Source organism: Eulemur rufifrons, chromosome 15 (genome assembly GCF_041146395.1).
Source record: "Eulemur rufifrons isolate Redbay chromosome 15, OSU_ERuf_1, whole genome shotgun sequence".
In the NCBI taxonomy this organism is placed as follows: Eukaryota; Metazoa; Chordata; class Mammalia; order Primates; family Lemuridae; genus Eulemur; species Eulemur rufifrons.
Window position 1 is genome coordinate 69,724,227 of NC_090997.1, and position 22,215 is coordinate 69,746,441.

The window sequence follows — 22,215 nt, forward strand, 5'->3', positions numbered from 1 at the left end:
ATACACTTCTAGGAAATTTAACTTTGTGACCCTTGTCACCTTCACCAGGTAGGCAGTGTGAAGAAATAGTCTCAAGTCTTCTGCTCAGATCAACAAGAGAAAAAAAAATTGTTTTTCCCTCTGCTACTCCTTTCAGAATTGCTTTCAAATCAGGCCTGTTAGGGGAATCTGATTTTCCCTATTGTCTGTGCAGGATGTGACCTGTTCCCCTTGATTTTGACAAGTTTGTGGTGATTACTGACAGAGGAGGGCAAAGGGACTGCCAGTGGATCTCTTGATTGAGCAGAATGCGGTGAACTGTCAGCACTTTGCAGAAGCCAGGATGGGACCCGTGAGTGCAGGCCAGCACCCATGGGAGGCAGAAAGGACGGGCCGTGTTGGCCTCTTCCCCTTCAGTTTAGTCTTCATATTTCTGGCACAAACGGCTTATTTGGATTCTCGTGTTGCCCATCATCTGTAGGAACTGTGGGCTGCTTGGGGGAGCCTCTTCCACCCCACTGGGCTTTCAGTCAAGGGCATCCTCTCTGCAGCCCTATCCCGGCCTCCCATCACCTTCCCTCCCACCTGGGCTTCCGTCTTTCTTCCTGTGCTTACGCAATTCTTCTTTCCTCTCTCTATTTTCCCCCATTTCTCTCAACTCTTTATATCTGTTATATCTGCTTGAAATCATTCGCCAGGGCTTTTCCCTTTGGATTGGGGAGGGGTTGGGGACCTCATGAGGTGGCCTTGACAGGGGCCACCAGCAGCTCAGACGCTCTGCTGGGAGGCTCTGGCAGCATTTCCATTTCTCCCTGAGGCCCTACTCGTGTCTAGGCACATGGGGCTGAGCCTCAGTGGTAATGTGGTCAGATGCACAGCTGAGTAGCTAAAGTTATTTCCAATTAATGCCCGAAGAAATTAAGAATTACTCATACCTTTTGAAGGGTTTTGAAGAGGAAAAAACACAGTTCACAGCTACACTTGTAAATCCCTTCTCCTTCTGGACACGTTCCTTACACCTCACACCACTCTCCGCCCTGATCCCACTGAACTCTGTTTACTCCTCAACCTCCCACTTATTTTCTTAGCACTTTGACATGACTCAGAATTAAAATCTCTCTCCAAAAGATGTGATCCTTCTAGTTCATAAAGCGGAGAGGGAATTAGAAACTATGGGAGAAAGGAAGTTTGTGAACACTCTTCAGGTGATAATTTTTGTGCTACAGGTTGGGTGTGGTGGCTCAAGCCTGTAATCCCAGCAATTTGGGAGACTGAGATGGGAGGATCACTTGAGGCCAGGAGTTCCAGACCAGCCTTGGCAACATGGCAAGACTTCAACTCTACTAAAAATAAAAAAATTACCGGGCATGGTGGTAATGCCTGTCAGTCCCAGCTACTCAGGAGGCTGAAGCAGGAGGATTGCTTGAGCCCATGAATTTGAGGTTGCAGTGAGTCATGGTCATGCCACTGCAATCCAGCCTGAGTGACAGAGTGTGACTCTGTCTCAAAAAAAAAAAAAAAAAAAAAAATTTTTTTAAAAAGGTGCGCACCATCTGGGATGAATGGATAGGCGTGAAGCTCTGACTTGGATGGGGCAAGGGCAATAACATAGCCTAAACATTTGTACCCCTGTAATATGCTGAAATAAATTAAATAAAAAAATTTTCTGCTATTATGTTATGTAGTACAAAAATATATTTTAAATAAATACTTAAAGGCTAAGTCTTGCTTATAGTAGTAGACATAGAGAGAATTTTTCAAGAAAAAGATTAAATTATTTGTTATGTCATTTCTTTCAAAGGCAAAATATGAACTTTCTGGGAACTAACTCTTTGACGAATTTCTTCTTAAATGATTGAATTTGTATTATCAGAATGGGCAAAATTTCACATTCTAGGGTTGTGTCTTCCATCAAAGGCTGTGTCACTCTGGAAGGAGGAGCTTCCAGAAGGAGGACACATATCAAAATGTATGCATGTGTCACTACCCAGGTATTGAAGAGATTTTGAAATTAGACATGCTTTGCAACCAGAAAGGAAAAACATTCAAGCAAGTGTTCCTAGGCTGCTAGTTATGAACATAACTAGTCAGTTGTCTGAGTTAAGAAGGTCTAAGATCAAGTTCACTAGATACATGCTGTTTATGGGCAGAGAGGTATCAAGGGCACAGCACATAGCCCAGTTTATAGGAAGCTCTCAATGGGTGTTCTGTGAATGGAACTGACATAGGAACTCTGAAGTTGAGAACTTTACTTTTGGACATTGATCTCCCACAGCTATCCTAATTTCTGAATTTGCCTCTCACTCCTTATCTTCCCAATCACATGCACACAGGAGCCCTAACAGCTAATTCCCATGTCCTTGGGATTTACTGGGGATTTTCTGCCTGTGAATCTGTATGATTAAGAGTGTCTGGAAGGAGAATGGAAGGGACGGTATTGAAATGCATGGGCCTCCCAAGAAGCTTAGATAAATTGCCTCTTACACTTGCATTTAGATGATACTGTTGATTTTATTATAGTGAGACTTTTATTGGGGGGATGAGAGAAGGATACTATAGTATTCTTTCTTACATGGCTTGGTTAGTTTTTCTCCTTTCTTTGACATTGTCATGATTTGTTTGTTTTTCCAGCTATTGGTTATCTCTGGTTTGACTCTGAGACCAGTTTACTGATGAGGAAAGTAGGTGTACAGGCATCTTTTTTGTGGAGTTGTGACTCAACCAGATGGATATAAACCTGCCATCTTAGAAAGTAGTCCAAATACTTAAAATGCCCAAGTATTTAAAGAAATAATTTAAAGAAATTATTGTAGATCCCTAAAATAATGCAGGGATCTATGGACACTTATCCTTTTGGAAAGTGAATTGGCTTTGTAAACAAAGTCTGGCATCTTTAAAACTAGACTGAACTAATACCTTTTTATATACTGTTCATTACCAAGTAAAATTTGGCTTAAGTCTCAGATCTGTCGCTACTCAAAATTCAGTAACAACAGTGGCATGTCACCAGTAAAGCTGTGATAGTAGCCAAAAATTCATGGTGCTGTGAATCCAACATCAGATCTGTTATTGAGACTCCTTTACATACCTGTCTGTTTTGTCTTCCTGAAAATAAGAAATGAATTAGATGATGCTTCAAATGTGAGATTCATAACGTACTTATGTAATTTACTTATTATACAGTACTCTTGCAAAGAGTAGCATGGAGATTTGGGCATGGGCGTGGCAGTTGAGCAGCGTGGGTGTGGATTTCAGGTCTAACACTTGAAGTGACGGTGGGTGAGTGCCTAAGCCCCTTAGGCTTCAGTTTCTTTATCTGAAAAACCGGGTTGATAGCAACCAATCTCAAAGTTTTGAGAACTAAATGAGAAAATGTATGTGAAGCTCCTAGCATAGTGTCTGGTATATTGTAAGTACTCCATATACGGTAACCATTATAAACATGATTTTATTTGATCTTAACAACAACCCAATGAGACAGGTAAGGCTGGGATTTTTGTTACACCCATTTGTTGGATAAAGAAACAAAGTCCCAGGGAGTATAAATTACCTGCAAAGGTTACACAGCAATTTAAGTAGTAAAACTGGGACTCCACCTACATTTTCTGACTTGAAATTCCCAATTTTAAGATATGTCAAGATTGGTGTAATTTACATTTTTCAATTACAGGTGGATTTTTGAGATTAAAAAATCAGATTTGGTCTTCTAATCTCATTGCAAGGAATTTCTATCCACTTTCCTTCCTCTCTTCTCCCGCAGGTTCCCAGAACTTCTCTGTCTCTGGGGTGGGCAGCTCACCCCTCTCTTTTCTTCTGCTCCCAATCGGCAGCATCCCTTTCGGGAGTGTGAGGCCTGGGAGGTGTCTGTGTGTGCTAAACGGAGGTCTTCTTCCTGCTTGTGCTAGTCCTCTCTCCCAGGGAATCTCAAGCCTCATCCACTTGAAATGCAAAACGAGAGGAGGACAAGGGAATGGGTAAAGGCAGGAAAACAGGTGGAAGCATCAGCCTCTGGGAAAATCGGGCATTTTAGAACCTTGAATTAGGAGTCATAAATTTTGGGTTCTAGCTTGGGTTGAACTTGTATTTAACTGACCAAGTCTTTGCTCCTGTTTACACTCAGTGGCTTTCTTTGTAAACTTAAAGACAGTAGGTCTGGCTATTGGATCATAAACTTGGAAGGAGCTAAGTCAATTTTTAAAAAATATGAAAAGGTCAAATAAAAGATGTTTGTAGGTCCTGTATGGCCCCCTGATCACCTGAGTCAGGTATGCTGCTAAGTGCTTTATGGGCATTATATTATTTTGTTCCCCAGGGAACAAAGAGGGATATGAATGCTGTTACCGCCCACGTTTTATATATGAGGAAACAGGCACAGTGGCTTGTCCACTAAGGTTTTAGATTACCCGAATCTCAAGTTCTGTAATGAAATGGTTTCCAAAGTAAAAGTGTAGACACCGAAAAACACTTTTACTTTGATAAAATTTTTAGTTTCCAGGGATTTCATTCATATGAGAGCAACTGGGATCTAGAGGAAAACTCATTTACTGAGCTAAATGTGATGATTTGGAAATGTTTTCCTAAGTAAGCTTTGTGTAAATCCTGGAAGAGACATAGTTTCAAAGATTCCAATAATTATTACACACATTTTTTTTCAGCTGAACATAGTAAGACAAGAAACTTTGGGGAAAAAATGTTCTATTTTAGTTACTAAAATTTTCTCCTGCCTTGCTGCCCCATCAATTCAGACCGATTGGTAGTTCTATTGTAGACATGCCAAGGTGGGATATGTCAATTTTTATTCTATTATTCTTATCTTTACAAATTTTAAGTATAAAGAATTTATAATGTTCTCTCCAAATTCAAAAGGGAATTACATTTGTAGACATAAAATCTAGTGCATTCATCTCACAGATTTGCCCTCTGTATGGGATTTGAGCCTTTGAGGGATGACTGCAATTACTAAGTATTTCCAGGGTATTAGGTTTTATTTGAAGCATTTGAGCAATTTTAGTAGGTACGAACTTTTTGTAGTCGGCTTTAGCTATCTTAGATAAAAAATAATGTTGGTTGAGCAAACTTCATAAAGCATTTCTTCATAGACTGAATGGTGCCTCTTAGAAATCAAATGTTGCTTTTTTTCCTGGACTTTATTAGGAAATACACATGGTGATATCCACTATAACATCCATCTTTGCAATAAGGGGAGTTTACTTACTTTAGTATTCTTATCTTTGAGCAATTCTAATAATCAAAATTTACAACCTGCACTGGAAATAATAGCAATAAACAGGATGGTAACTGTCCTCAAGGAAGTCACTCTTTAGTGGGGGTGGAGAAAGACAAAGGAATTTTAAAAATAAAACAAAAACAAAAACCTGAGATTTGTATCACAGTGCAATCAGGGCAATGAGGGAAGTCCAGAGACAATGAAAGCCTGAGAGATGAGTGGCTAACCTCGACTGGGAGAGAGAGAGACCCAGGACCAGACAAGAATTCTTGAAGTGATAGCTAAGGAAGAGCAGAAATTATCGAGGTAAAGCAAAAACAGAAGACAAAAAGGAGGAAGAGTATTTAGGCAGAGGGAACAACACACTTAAAGCCTGCAGAAGACTGAGCACAAGGTTTGCGGAACCGAAAGAAATTGCCTGTTACATCCTTGGTGGGAGCAGGGATGGGGATGAGCAGAAGCTGAAAGGGAAGGTGGGGCCAGAGCAGGCCAGGTTTTGTTGTGGATCGTGTTTGAGGAACTTGGCCTTCATCTGAAGAGAGTGGGTAGCCATGGACGTAAGGGCCCTGTGGGCAGAGCATGATTTCGTCATTCCTCGGCTGTTGACCTGGACTTGGAGAGACGTAGGGAGAGAACACAATGAGGGGGGGGCTCCTCGTCGCTGTAGGGTAGAGACTGGGTGTCCTCTAGCATATGACAAACTTTAAAGATGAGTACATTGACATCTGGAAATTTATTCTCCTTATCAAATAAAGTTATATAATAATTGTACAGGTTTCATCAAAGGACTTATGTTAAGAACTTGTGTATTCTAGATTAAAAATTTACTTCAAAGTTAGTTTCCTAATGATCCGGATTGTCAACTTCTTCCCATTTATAAAGGCTTGCCTTTAAGAACTGTACCTATTTAATTATCTCTTAGAAACATATTATTTAATTTTCTACAAAGGAAACTTGAAGTATATTTCCTTTTGTTCCTTTATTCAATATGCATCGATTCTTACCAAGCACCCATTGTGGAGCCAGCACTCCTGACAGCTTTGCACTTCCCTGTTGCTCAGTACCTCGCTGAATAATTGAGTAATTTTCTAATTATATATTGTACTGAGTGTGGTGCGTGTGTGTTACTTTTTATAAAAGATAAAAGAATTTTCCAAATGTTGTAATTAGAAGGAAAATAAATTAATAGCAATTACAAATTTGTCGTTCACCCACCATATATCCATCACTGTGCAAGTCTTGGGGTGATAATTGGGTTACAAAAAATGTAAAATACATAATACTTACTCCCTAGCAATTCACACTATTGGTGAGGAACCAGATCATGTATGAAAATAATGGAGAATAATCCAAGACATTATTAAAAGCTCAGAGTTATGGTTGAAATTAAATATCCTGAAATAAAAAATAAAATAAAATAAAAATAAAGAAAGAGATGCTGCTAATTAACTATTAAATAAATGCTTGGATGAAGTTATCTTCCTAACAGATAAGCTACTTGGAAATTGCTTTCAATAAAATGGAATGAGTTAAAAAAAATAAAAATTGTAAGAAGGATACAAAGAAAGAGGATCTCAGTATGAGCCAGAATAATCTAGTAAGTTTTCTTGCAGGAGGGATGCTGGAGCCCAGTTTACAAGCTGACTTTGGATGTTAATAGCTTGTCTTGCTGGGGACAGTTTTACGTGTAAAAATAATCTTGATGTTTAATGCATATTTTTAGTTGGCCAGATAATTTCTTTCTATTTTTAGTAGAGATGGGGACTCGCTCTTGCTCAGGCTGGTCTCGAACTCCTGACCTCGAGCGATCCACCCGCCTCGGCCTCCCAGAGTGCTAGGATTACAGGCGTGAGCCACCGAGCCTGGCCTACAAATCACTTTCATGTCTGACCAGTGAGAAAAGTGAAAATAAAGTTTAAGTAAAAAGTTGGTCATTATCAATTAGGTTATCAATTTCTATATATTATTTCTATACATTTTTTTCTAAATTAACAGAACAGCTATTCATTTGTGAAAAAAAAAAATAACTGAGCACTTAAATGTTATTTTCATTATGGAACAAGAATTAGAATTTTATGAGAAAATAGTTAATCCTGGGTTAACACAGAATATTAGTGAGCATCTTTTCCAGAAAATGTAGAGATTCCTTCCTTATTGTGTAAATGCAATGAGATTCTCAGGACCTAAACATTTAAATGAGGGAGTCCTTTCCATAAACTCTCTATTATGTTCAAAGAGTGTTTGTCCTTCTCTGAAAGCATCTTGTCTAAAACAGCAGTACACAAGAATGATTACCATAGACTTTGATACAGAGTTCCAGATTGATCAGGCAATGTAAAATATTTGCACTAATATTATGAAGAGATTTTACCAAAAATAAATTATCTGGTAAGGAAATTTATCCAAAGAAGATATTATTTAGGGACTCCTAACAAATTTAGATGTTAACAATTTCAGATTTTGGGGGGGAACTAGCAATCCAGTTTATGAAATTCCCCTGCTCTCTGGCACTCCAAAGAGAGATTGCATTACTTTGCTGATTCTTAGGCATGATAAGATTTAAAATGAGTAAAACTCTGAATTATTGTCTAAAAATGCTGGTTATGGGATGATAATTCTATAGGGAGCTGGACAAGTGCTTAGACTGTCACAGAGGTGAATAGAACACAGCCTTGACCTTTAAGACTGTAACACAAATATCTGGGGAGGAAAAAAAATCTTATCTCCAAAATCCTTCTTGTTCTAAAGTTGTAAAAATAGTACTATGACAATATTAATCCTTACAGTCATTAAATAAACTCTCCCCAATCCTATTATCCTAACACATTTGATTTCATTTTTGATTACATTTAAAAGTATTTCCCCTTCCAATCTATGTCCTATCCATGTTTATGTCACCAATTATAACCCAGTGAGCATATTATTCAATATTTATTTTTCAGTTAATAGTGTATGGTTAATATTTCCCATGTTTTTATGGTGTTCATATTTGTAATTTTTAATGGTTGCATGATATGCTATTGAAGAGAAGCACTGGCATTTACTTAAACATTCCTGTTTAGTGTTTTTATTTTTTGTATTATAGATTTTTTTTTTACTCAGAGCCAAGCAGCTTACAAAATATTATAGATGTTTATGTAATAAACATCTTCATGCATATATTATTTTTATGCTTGAGAGTTTTTTAGGATAAATTTTAAAATTACTGAGTCAAAGAACAAGAACCCTTTTATGATTCGGGATACATATTACTGTACTGTTTCAAAAGAGTAAAATCTGGTTTTTACATCATTATTAGCAATATATTTCTGTTATGACACATTGATAGCACTGAATTTTTTCATTATTTTTTCTAATTTTCTAAATTTCTAATTTTTTTCCAAATGGTACTTTATTGTTGTTTGAACATACGTTTCTTTGATAATTAGTAAGGCTGAAGATGGGTTTGTTGAACATTTGTCCTTCCTTTCATGATAATTATAATGAATCTTTTGGGATCTTGATTTTCAGTCACTCATTTATCTTTTGGAATCTTGATTTCTTTCTTGTGGTTGTCATAATTTTTGCAATTGGTTAGCAATAAGCAAGGCTTTTTGGGAAGAAGAAGTGCCTTCTAGACAATGAGGCATTCAGAGAGAGGGAGCCCTGGGAACAGAATTGATCTGGCTGGGGTGAGAAGGCATAGTAATAAAATTCTCTTCTATAGATGTCTGTCCATCGTGTGAAAGGAAATAAAAAGGATACTGTTTTAGTCATATATGATACTGCAATTTCAGAATCCTTAAGGAGTGTTTTTTGACTGAGTGATTGAAATGTTTACTTTGGGATAATATATAAAGCTTATTTGCCATCTGGGAATATAATTCCCTGCTGTTGGCACAATTACAAACTGGGATTAGAGCGAGGAGATCATTTTTCAGAGGGCTGCATTCTCTATATGCTATTTTTGCACCAAAGGTGATGTGGGTTTGCAGGAGTTATTTCCTCCTGCTCCTCTGGTATTTCACGTTACCTGTCACCTCATTCCTCTCGGAAAGGAACTCACTCTCTTCCGTCAGAAGTGATGGGTAGTGAATTTGACATGCTGGCAAGCTCTGTTTTCCCAGCTGTGTGAGAGAGGCCCACTGCTGGGTTTATTGTGTGAGTCCATTTCCCATTCTTTTCAATCAGTTGATGAATATGTTTGAGTATTGAAAGAGCGTTTGGATATTAATATCATCTAGTTTCGAATAGTAGATGTTACTTTATCAGTGTTTGGAGATTTATTTGTCATTAGATTCTACTTTACATTTTGAAGGGATAGAAGTGTTCTTGAGGATGTTGTGTTTAAACAATAAATCATGAAGCATCTTAAATGTAGTTCAGGTAGATTTACCAATGGCTTCAATGATTAAATATTTACAGTAAGGCATTATTTTTGGCTCCTGGCAAATTGTTTTATTTTGTCAGATCTTTATTTAAGGAACTTGGCTTTGGTAGCATAATGAATATTTAGAAGAAAAGCCTCTGTGTTGGCCCCTCATTGTTGCCAAAGAAGAACTTTTCATTTTAGGAAGGGGCCTATTTTTAAAGTGACAAATTATTTCTATTTTTTCAAATTAATTCAACAATCACAGCATAAATCACAGAACTGGGCTGAAGCCCATAGCTCTCTTTTCTCCTAAACCTGTACCAAAATCTCCATCATTGGGTTAATCAGATGAGAGCCCCATGTTTACAAGAAGAACAGTTGAGATAAAAGCAGAAGCCAGACCTGTCCCAGGAGAGGCTCAGAATGAGTTTTAATCCGGCTGCAAGGAAGAATGAGTGGAAGAAAGCACTGTGCTTGCATGTGTGGACTCTTGCTACATTCACTCATGAGTCTGGCTTAGTCCGTGTCCTGAACTAGACCAGTGAGATCAGCAACTCCTGTTCCCTGCCAGGAGGGCAAAGAGGCTTTGAGAAAAGGGACAGAGACCGTATCCTCTGACTGTAGTTAGCATTTCAGAAGGACAGTTGGACAATTGTTGGTTATCTGTGTCTTATCCATTCACCATTTAATAGTTACTGACTGACTCTAGTTTTGGATAATCAGCCTATCAACAAGACAGTTAATTTTAAACTGGAAATTAGTCAATGGCTTGTTTGAACCATTTATGAAACTTTCCTAAAGTGTTTATGTTGCCTCAGATGCTGTGTAATCAGAAGTCATCATTTTTGTCTTAAACCTTTCATCTCTAGCATTATCTTTAGGTTTATTTTATTGTTAAAGTGCCCTTTGCTTAAGATATAGTTTAAATGTATAATTTTAGTCTGGTGCTCCTGCTGCCACCTGCACCGCCCGCCGCAGGAGCAGCTGTGTGATGAGGCCTCAGTCTTCAATGGGTGAACATACTCCTCAGTTCTGTGGTGGTCCTGGTCACACATTTATGGAATTTTGAAGGGCAGTGGAGATTACAGCCAGGCACAGTGCAACCTCTTTGCAGACAAGTGAACTGTAGAAATTCATTCCTACTCCACCAAGAAGCCCCCATGAGAGTGGTCACCAAAGTGTTCAGTTGAAATCTGCAGAGCGTTTGATGAGCTCCTACCTGGACGGGGTAAAGGAAGTGCACTTCCTTTCTGTTGTCTCCGTGTTACTGGACTGAAGAATTGCTGCTGCTTGTTGGGAGGTTCATTTACCATTACTTCCAACTTCATATTCAAAGCACTGAGAATTTCAAGTGGAGTATACTGAAGTAGACTTTAGATTCTTTGCATCATTTCTGTACTCAATTTTTTAAATTCTTTCATAACTCTACTGTTTTTTTAAACTAAATTAACATGGCTCAAATGAACCGCCTAGCTCCTGCAGAAGTCACATATAAAAACATGACATTTCTTAATACACATGATCCAACCACGGCAACCTTAAACAGATTTATAGAGGAACTTGAGAAGTATGATGTTACCACAATAGTAAGTGTGTGAAACAACTTATGACGCTACTCTTGTGAAAAAAGAAGCCTCCATGTTCTTGACTGGCCTTTTGGTGATGGTGCACCTCCATCAACCAGATTGTTGATGACTGGTTAAGTCTTATAAAAATCAAGTTTGTGGCCAAGCGTGGTGGCTCATGCCTGTAATCCTAGCACTCTGGGAGGCTGAGGCGGGTGGATCGTTTGAGCTCAGGAGTTCGAGACCAGCCTGAGCAAGAACGAGACTCCATCTCTATTAAAAATAGAAAGAAATTATCTGGCCAACTAAAAATATATATAGAAAAAATTAGCCGGGCATGGTGGTGCATGCCTGTAGTCCCAGCTCCTCGGGAGGCTGAGGCAGGAGGATCGCTTAAGCCAAGGAGTTTGAGGTTGCTGTGAGGTAGGCTGATGCCACGGCACTCTAGCTAGGGCAACAGAGTGAGACTCTACCTCAAAAAAAAAAAAAAAATCAAGTTTGGTGAAGAACCTGGTTATTGTGTTGCTGTTCATTGTGTTGCAGGCCTTGGGAGAGCTCTAGTGCTTGTTGCTCTTGCATTAATTGAAGGTGGAATGAAATATGAAGATGCAGTTCAACTCGTAAGTCTAAAGTGGCATGGAGCTTTTAACAGCAAGGAACTTTTGTGTTTGGAGTATTGTCCTAAGGTGCGGTTGCACTTCAAAGACTCCAGTGGTCATAGAAACAACTGTTGGATTCAGTAAAACTGGGGTGCCTGATGCTATTGCCGTGGATGTAAAACTTGAGACAGGAGCTAATTTGTCATACATATGAGTCACCGTGTTGGCTTGGTGAATAAGTCTAATGAAGCTTCCATAGGAGTATCGTAAAGCAGTTTTACCAGGCTGCAAGCTTGACAGAATTGCAACCTCTGTGTTTGGGTTACAATCAACCTTTTTGGACACTTAGCAAAAGATTCTTGCTGTTTAAAATATGCTTATTATTTGCACCAATTGACCTTTCCTGAAATGGTGTGATTTTTTTTTATTTCAAAATATTAAGGGGGCACAAATTTTTTAGGTTACATGGATCACTTTTGTAATGCTTGAGTCCTGGCTAAAGGTGTGCCTATGCTATTGAGTTACGTCTTGTTTAAATCTATTCCCATTCCAGAATCTTATCAATATATAAGAAATTTAGAAAGATTAAGTGCCAAAATACTCAGCACAATACTTGTATAGTTTTAGTATCATATGGAACTAAAATCCCAGGAACTAAGAACATGCTAGACCTTAATGTGGTTTATTCCTCCAGTCATTTCAGACATTGAAAGTATGGCCTATACAGTTATTTGCCTGCTCACTTTATGTTGACATCTTCTGCATTTATACCAGTGTACATCAGGTTTGCTTAATCATTGATTTTTTTTTTTTTTTGGATTTTTACCAAGTCTCACAGTGATTTTTTCATGTCTTTCTATAAATCTCATTTTGTGCTGTTACAAAAAAAACCTCCGTTTTGAAAATCCACCTTGTACAGAAGCACATGTCTTTAATGTCTTCAGACAAAAAAGCCTCACACTTCTGATGTTTGCATTCTGAGGTGCAACTTAACAGGGAGGGCCTGAAAAAAGAATGGGAGGAGGATACTAAATATTTTTAGCAAAATGTTGCCAAAGGCACACAAGGCATTTTTGTGCAGAATATGTAGAAATATGCTCTTTAATTTGGTCAATATTTTAAAAGGTAGAGATGCTGTGTTAATTGTAGCTAAAACAATTCTTAATCTTAAAATTTCTTAAGTTATTGTAATTTTTTTCCCCATACTTATCAAAGTTTTTTACCAACTTATTTTTGTTTGAAGTGTGACTTTTTTCCTTCTCTTCCCAACCTCTCTTGCAAAAACAAAAGTGGGTTTGTGCTAGTGAACTGAGCAGACATCTAATATTTTATGTGTCTTTTGAGCTGTGGAACTTAATATTTGGATACTTGATAATTTGTTTTATTATGTAATTGATAAAATGGTGATGTGTATTAATGCTAGTTCAACCATATATTTAATATTTATACCATCTGGGGATGTGTGGTTATAGTTCTGTGGGAGAAATAATTTGTCAGTGTTCACCAACTTGTAAAAACTTAGAGCAAGAGCTTAAACGTCTAAATAAATGATGAAATGCAAAAAAAGTATAATTTTAATATTTATATCATTATTAAAAATAATTTTGTTAATTTTATATCTTTTTAACAATAATATCCTTCTACTTTCATTAAAAATTAATACGGTTTTATCTAGGAAATAAATCCTGACTCAATGTGAGCAAATTGATATGCATCTCTAAAGAAATGCTAGTCTCAAAACATTTGTTTAATATTTTAGATTAACATAAAAGAAGACATTTTGATATTTTAGTTCAAATGAACACAAGTTCCCAGAGGAAGGCAGTCTGCTTCTATATTCTGGATTGCGCTTTGAAACTATAAATATTCAGCCAACACTAAATCAATCTATAAAGGCTTGATAGAGGCCAAATAGTTTTTCAGCTCAAATCTGGTTGCACTCTCAGTCAGACAAAATAACCACAGCCAACTCTATCGTAATAAATGATGAAGTTGTTACCTTGTATTCTAGTTCGGTGAACCTGAGAATAGTGCATGTATTCAAGTGTGGAAGAGAAAAATGGGTTGTCTTTGTACAAAGACTTTTTATGGGAATTTCCTTGAGCTTAATAATCACTATCTGGGTAATTAATACCCTAGGGTTGTAGGGCATTGGTCTTTACTACCTGCTTTGCATTTGGGAAAACGAAGGAAACAAAAAGGTTAGGAATGATTTGTACTTGTTTTGATTTGTACTTGTTTGGCAGCACTGACAAGTAGGAAAACTGTTTTGTCTTTTTACCTTGTCAGTAATAGCTGCTTAAAAAGAACAAGCAAACAAGGATAGTAAGAAATTAAAGGTGAACGGTGTGTGGCTCCTAATTTAGTCTTCCACCTATAGATTTGGTGATAATGAGATAATTGCATTTGGGAGTGATTACCTCTGCCCCGTGTAAATTCAAACTCCAGAGTCTATGAGAAGGCTGTCTTTAAGGTTGCCGTATCTCATGAGCCATTTAGCAGGAGCAAATGAAATTAAGCACTGAATTAGTTTGATTAGTGTTTACTGTAGTATTTTACCAATGTCACACTAGAGATGTTTACAACTTGCCATTCAAATGCTTTGATATGGGCTTTAATAGTGAAATTAGATGGGAGTGCTGCATGGGCATGAGACCCTATTTGGACAGACACACACTTGTGCCAATCCCAGAGGATCCTTCTGATGCGTGCAGGGATGGCCCCAAGCAGGAGGAGGGGATGCTGTGGAATTCTAAGGATAACACTGAAGACTGTGAGCTTCTTGCAGTTGAGCTGTATGGTGAACTCTGAAGAATTAGTGTAAATTAACCATCTAAGAGAGTGTAATAAAAAGAAAACAATCCTTGTCCTAATTTGATTAAGAGATTAATCTGGTCAAAAGCTATTATCTTAGTCTTTAACCTTCATATTTTGTTTAATGAGGTTTTGAAATGCAGTGAGAGGTTGCTATGGTGGAAGTGAAATACTGGAAAAGGTCTGATTTATTAAAACGTTCTGGGAAAAGTCAAGAGTGGAAGAGGACTGGTTGTTGTGTCTCCAGTATGTTGTGTTGGTAGAACACGTTTATGATTCTTCATGGGAAAAGCTTTGAGAAATGAGGACAATTGGTTACTAGAGAAGGAAAAGACATTTGAGGTGTGGATTTCTGTTGTTTAGAGGTAGGGAGGCTTGTAGAAGACAATCTCCTTTGCCAAATGTGTGGAAGTTTTCAAAAAGCAGGCAAGCATGTTTGGGGAGGGTGAGGGAAGACATTGTTTATAAGCAGCAGACGTTCCTTCCTTTGAGGGGCTAGAAAAGCATCTGTGCACTTTTGTGTCACTCCTTGGTGGGGGTGGCACAGGGAAAATGATCCCTTGGGGTATAGGAAGAAAATAACACAACTTTGATTATTCTATGTAATTTATCTTTTTCATGTATTTTTGATGTATATGATGTATCGGTACAGATTTACACACAGTGTATGAATAGATACAGAGATATGCTGGGGGGTGGTGCATGTTCAACCTTTTTTTTACTAATGTGGTAAAAAAATCTAAACAATTTGGAGGTCCAAGATCAGGTCCTCTTTCCTCCAATAACTCAGCCCAGCTTCTCTGAAGATACTCCATAAATCAGAGACCAAAGGAACTGGTTTGTGTTCATTATCTTAGACCTGTGCATCTTGTAAATTATTGACTTCACTTAGGAACTCATCTTATCTCTGTCTTATTTCCAGATATTTGTTTATCAGAGACCCTATTTCCTCATTTCTTTAAAAAATCTCATTGCTCTATATTCATTCCTGTACACTACCTTGAGATTTTTATGGAACAAGGTGGGGAATATAAATAAAGTTGAAAGTGCTTAGAGAACACATTATTCATCAGGCTATGAGGACTTTCCAAAGCAACTTCGCAGTGGGTAAGTGGGTATTTCTATTGTGGGATCTCTAAGTAGCTTGAAATATTCAACTTATTAAAAGTGCTATTTGTCTTGATAATCATGTTTTTCTTTTTAATAAATCTTTACTTTGCCATTTTTCTGTTGGCCTCTGATATTACAATAAGTTGGAATTATGAGAATAGTTCTTAAAATAGAATGCAATTCTTTTTCTATAATAAGATCAGCTTTAATTTAGTTTCAGTGCAATGAAAATATAATGAAAGTCTCAACTTCAGCACATAGAATCTGGAGAAACTTGCTGTCAATAGCAAGAAGCAATTTATAACCTTTTCAAGATATAACAAAATATTTCGTTTCTTACTGAAATTATTTGTGGGGATTTAAAAATATTCTCTGGCCGGGCGTGGTGGCTCACGCCTATAATCCTAGCACTCTGGGAGGCCGAGGCGGGTGGATCGCTCGAGGTCAGGAGTTCGAGACCAGCCTGAGCAAGAGCGAGACCCCGTCTCTACTAAAAGTAGAAACATTATATGAACAACTAAAAATCTATATAGAAAAAATTAGCCGGGCATAGTGGCGCATGCCTGTAGTCCCAGCTACTCGGGAGGCTGAGGCAGTAGGATCGCTTAAGCCGAGGAGTCTGAGGTTGCTGTGAGCTAAGCTGACGCCACGGCACTCACCCTAGCCTGGGCAACAAAGTGAGACTCTGTCTCAACAAAAAAAAAAAAAAATAAAAATATTCTCTGATAATAAAAGGTGTCACAAAGTTAACCTCAGTGGGATGATTTTATTGCAACTCATTGTTATAAGAATAATTTAATTAATTATTCAGGATATGGTAAGGTATATATCACAATATTTAATTACTGAGCCCAGTAAAAATGTATGCCACACATTTGAATTACCTCTCATAGTCACTGCAAGACAACAGAGAATGCACAGTAGCTAGTACTTTTGTCAACCTGGGATTCATTTACCTAAAAACTAAATATCACATCATGTTATTTAGCACAGGGAGTTCACTTAGAAGAATGGCGTCTGTATTGTGTCGTCTACAACTTCTCTGTCTCACCCATTTTGTACCTGGATAGCACAAAGGAGAAAATGGTGGAAGAATACAACTTAAGAAAGGTTGATTTGGTGGGCTATCACCCTGCAAATGATCTTAAAATGCAATGGTAAAGTTTTTTTGTTCTCTTCAAGAAGTTGCCATTTTTAATTTTAAATTGGGATCTTAGGGTAAAGTCCTTATTGATTAGATTCTAACATGCTATGTCAGTCAGTACAAACTAGGTTATTGTGGTAACAAACAACTCCAAAATCTCAATGGTTTACAATAACCATGTTTGTGTCTTGCTCACTCTACATATCCATTGCAAGGTGACATTATAGTTAGTCAGAAACCCAGGTGTGGAGGTACCATTGCCATCTGTGGTTTCACAATTGTTGAGGCAGAAGAAAAAGGGAATGGACAGTCATGTGCTGGTTCTAAAAGCTTCTGCTGGATGGGAGACTCGCCATTTCCACATATTGCCACACTGCCTTCAAGTAAGCAGAGAATCCCAAAATTCTACCACATACCCATAGCAAGAGACCCAGCATTTGCAAACAGCCCTAATGACAATCACAGAGGCTACTGATTGAAAGATCTAATGACATCATTTTTAGAGAGGTGGTAGAAGAAACACTATATTGTATACCCATAGTGTTTATAAAATATGCTTTGGGGATGCATATTAAAAATAAATATTGTTTATGCTCTTAAATAGCTTACATTACATTATAATAAAAGTATGTTATGCTCTTAAATAGCTTACATTACATTATAATAAAAGTATGTTATGCTCTTAAATAGCTTACATTACATTATAATACAAGTATTATATATAATTATAAGAGGACAGGTAATGATATCTGGTTAGAGGGAAAAATAAAATATAAGGATCAAAGCCACATGACAAATAAGGAAAAACATGGACTTTAGCACCAGACTTGAGCTGCACATGTTCCTTTCTCCTTAGTAGCTGTATGATTTAACTTCCTTGGGTCCATAAATAGGGAATACTATCTGCACCACTGGGTTATTGTGAGGACTGATAAATGGCAAATATAAAGTGCCTGCCACATAGTAGGCACTTGGTCAATGACCTTAAGTATCAGAACACTTTAATGTACAAAGTGTTAAGCTTTGACATAGTGCACATGTACCTAGGTATTTGCTGAAGGAGTTTGACCACATATGATAAGTTTTTATTCCTAGTGAATACAAATCTGAGTCTACATCTAATGTCATCATCTAAAACATATATAAATTCAAGGACACATTTTTGTAAATGATTAAAAAATTGTTCCTCTACTGCTACGTGAAGGATACCCACATTTCTGTTGTGCTTATTATTTTGTAGTGGCTGGTATTAGTTATCATCTAGATTTCCTCTAAAACATTTACAACCTCAAGTATTAGGCCTACTTAATGAAAGGTGGTCACTTTCTTAAGCAAAAGAGGATTAAAAGTATAAAACCAAAAAATATGAAATGGATGAATGAATGAATCATAAAAATATTAAATTTTTGTGAAATAGGACACAATTCTATGTCATTTTGCCAGCTTGAATGTTGGATACTTAATAAAACATAGACAACATAATAGCTAACACTGCTTAACTCATTTAATCCTCACAAGAAGACGGGACTGCTCTGCTCCACGTTCTGCAGATGTGGACACTGGGCTCAGAGAAACTAAGTGGCTTGTCCGTGTTTGCACAGAGATTAAGAGGTAGAGCCAGGACTGAAACCACACAATGTGGTCCTAAAGCCCAAGCTCAGGCACCACCCAGCCACTCATGCACTCAACCATTCATTCATTCCTTTTCTTTTTCGTTTTCTCTTTCTCTAGTAAAATCTTTTTGTCTCACAATTCCAAATATACTGAGAATCCTCTTGATAAACTTATTGACAAGTTCAGGCCAAGTGACACTCGCAGCGTGGACAGTCATTACTAGTCTCAGCGGCTCTCCTGTACTAAGGAGAACATCAACAAGAGCAGAGTGGACTATCCATTCCCCAGAGAGGCTGGCAGCCACCACCATGGACTTGAAATTGCTTTTTACATGCATCAATTGAAGTGGCCTCCGTATAGCAATTAGATTTAATGAAGGGAAGCTGTTGATAACTAAAACAGTCTGCCAGACCTTCGGTTAGTTATTTTTAGAGGAAGTAGATTGTACAACCTATTTGGCCCCAATTCTTGTCCCTCTAAAATTGCTTTTTCTTGATGGATTTTGCTTCTTTTTCTGAATTAGAAATCAAGAATGAACTCCTAAAGATTATTTATTTGATAGCTTCAAACAAACACTATTATTGAAAAACTATTTAATAGACTTATGATTCTCAGAAGACCTATTACATAGATATAGACACAGACATATACATATTTTACATATATATACATATACAGATGTGTATATTTATGTGTATATATGTTTGGTATCTTTTTATATGTTGTTATTTAACTGTGTGTATGACTTGGGACTTCTTTCTGCCAGAGACAAAGGTTGCTTAGAATTTCAGACCTAATTTTCAATGAATAATAAATAATAAAGACAAATTTTTAACTTGTATTCTGAACTTTGTGACAGCCCTGAGGAATTTATCATATTTTATAATATATCATATTCATGTTGATTATCTGTGGTCATGCCTTTTCTATCTTTCTGTTAAGAGCTGCTATCCTGGGTATATTTTCTTCTTCCTCAATATCTTGTATTTATTGGCTACTCCATATAGATGTGATGAATTAAACTACCCAAAGCACAGGAAACCAATGCAATTTTACACTCCCAATTCATGTATTAGGGAACAGTTGTACAGCTAATGTAAATAATTTGTGATGGAGGTGATGAGGAAGCTCACTGTGGATACCTGAATTCACTGGATTTACTATGGGGAAGAATCCAAATTATTGCATGGCCTTCCACTAGAGGTTGATAATGGTGTTCCAAGGTATAGGAGTAAAGCCTTGTGCCTCCAGCTTCTAGATTACTGCTATGTATCCATTAATGTGATCCCATTAATGTGATTCCTTCCTCCCAGAAGGAATAGGAAAAAAGTCTTGCTTTTGAATATTTTAGTACTGGGTAGTGAACTAAGAACATGAACTCATATTTCAATAACCTGTAACGTGCTTTCTGCAAAATCTAACAGATACTCAAAAGATAGACAGGGCTGAATTAATTTTTAACATGATTTTATAGACTTTCTTCCTCCACTGAATTTTGGTAATTGATAGATTTATACTGTACTGCATTGTGTTGCTTAAGTCAGGCAGTTTTCACAACAAAAAAGTCATTCTGAATATGAAGTTATACATGTACCAAAATATCACATGTACTCCCAAAATATGTACAACTATGACTTATCAATAAAAAAGTTTGCATAAAAAAGAAAACTTAAAATAAAACTATTGCTATTGAACAAAGAAAAGATTGAACTAGTACCTTATTGGAAGATTTACATAAAACTGGCTGAAATTTTTTTCAGCCAATTAAATTTAATGGAATTTTATTGTTACAATGCAGATTAATCTCAGAAAAATTAGATAATGGTCTATCATCATAGAATGTCTTAGATTTATAAAATTATCCTCTTGATTTGAACTATTTATTTTTGCATAATTTTGAAAGTAGATAAATCATAGCTAGTGTAATTGATGGGTTTTCTTCCCCTTGCATATAATTTTATAATTACGTTCAAAGAATTTCTTTGCAACCTAAAATAAAACATTTAAACTTCCTTGTGTTTATTTTTCATTATATCTTATAGAGTAGTGGTAACCAAAGAGTGAGCCTTAAGACATCTGAATTACATTCAGCTGGGATGCTTGTTAAAAATGAAGATCTACTGAATCTGAAATTTGGGGACTGGAGTTCCAGAATGTGCACTTTTAACAAGCACCCCTTGTGATTCTCATACAGAGTGTCACAGACATTGGAAATAATATATTTTATTTAACTTTAGGAAAATACTTTTTGTAACATTGGAATTTGGCTTTCTTTGAATATTTAAATCATTTAGCCACTATGCAGCTCAGTTGAAATATCATCAGATTCATAGAATCTTCAAAAAGCAAATCTCTATTATTTAATGTCAATAAAACATCTAAGGAAAAAGATAAAATCTCCTCTTTTATCATTTCTTAAAAAGCAAGTGACAAGGAACCTCAGGTGGCCTCTAGAACCTGAGGGCAATCTCCAGGCTATAGCTAATAGGAAACCTGCGTCCTCAATCATATGCCACAAGAAAGGAATTTTAGCAACAAACTGAATGAGCTCAGGTGTAGATTTTTCCCTAGTTGAGCCTCCAGATAAGAACAAAGCCCAGCCAACACCTTAAATGCAGCCTTGAGAGACCCTGAGTAAAGAACCCAGCTAAGCCATGCCTGGGCTCTTGACCCAAGGGAACTGTGGGATAATAAATATATGTTGTTTTAAGCCACTGTATTGGTGATAATTTATTTTGCAGCAAGAGAAAGATTAATACAAAGTCCAAGGAATAGAGTTCAGGTCAATAGTGAAAGCTGCCCTAAGGCAGTCATTCTTAAAATTTGGTAGCATAAAACCCAACTAAGGTATTTACTTAAAATGCAGACTCCCAGACTACCTCCTTTCACCCTGCCACACACTTCACCTCACTGAAAGTCAGAGTCAGGCAAGTTTAGTTGGATCCCAGGAATGTTGTCAAGCACCATAGGTGATTCTAATGCACTGTTTGAAATTGCTTGTTGAGAAATGCTGAACTAGAGCTGTAGCCAGTGACACAGAGGAGAAGTAACGAAGCTCAAAGATATTTTAAAAAAGAATTGAAATGATTTGTGCACAATTGTGAAAGATAAGAGTGAAAAAGAATCATGGATCATTGGGCAATGGAATGATTGATGAGGTCAGATAAGGTCATAAAATGAGAAGAAACGCAAGAGAAAGAGCATGTTTGTTGAGGTAAAATTGAAGGGCGGGGAGGATATGTTGAATTTGAGCCCCTATAGGAATATAAGGAGAGATAGAGAAGGCAATTTGAAATTCAGGACTAGAGCACAGGAGTGGTTGGAGCAAGAGATGCAGATTAAGAGTCATTAGGGTTCAGTTGAAACATGAATTGAGATTGCCCAGGGAGAGAGAATCAGAGGGAAAAGAAACAAGGGTGCAGAGTACAACACAGGAAAGTCCCATACGTAAGGGTTGGATAAAGGAAGAACCACAAAAAAGAAGTGAAGGTGTGCTTAGTGTGATGCAAGGAGACAGGTAGGAGCAACGCCTTGCAAGCCGGGAGGCAGAATTTCAAGAGGAGGAATGGCTGATAGTGTCAAATGATGACAGAAGTTCAGATGAAACAAAGGCTAAAGACAGGTGATTCAAACAGGCAATTAGGTGATTTCAAGAGCAGGTGCAATGAGTGGTGGGGATTTAAATCAGACTGAAGTAGGATGACAAATGGGAGGTGAGAACATAGAGGCAGGAAAGTATGGTACAAACTTTAGCAAGCGTCAGAATCTCAGGGAGAGCTTGTTAAAACAGATTGCTGTGCCCTACTCCTAGA

The 22,215-nt window shown here is 37.2% G+C and overlaps 1 protein-coding gene and 1 pseudogene across 1 annotated transcript in view; both read left to right on the forward strand.

Annotated features, from left to right (window-relative positions):
• The window catches only part of SLC35F1 (solute carrier family 35 member F1), a 385,838-nt gene that overhangs the window by 111,882 nt on the left and 251,741 nt on the right, over positions 1–22,215 (forward strand). The window lies entirely within an intron of this gene.
• On the forward strand, positions 11,009–11,865 carry LOC138395752 (protein tyrosine phosphatase type IVA 1-like; annotated as a pseudogene).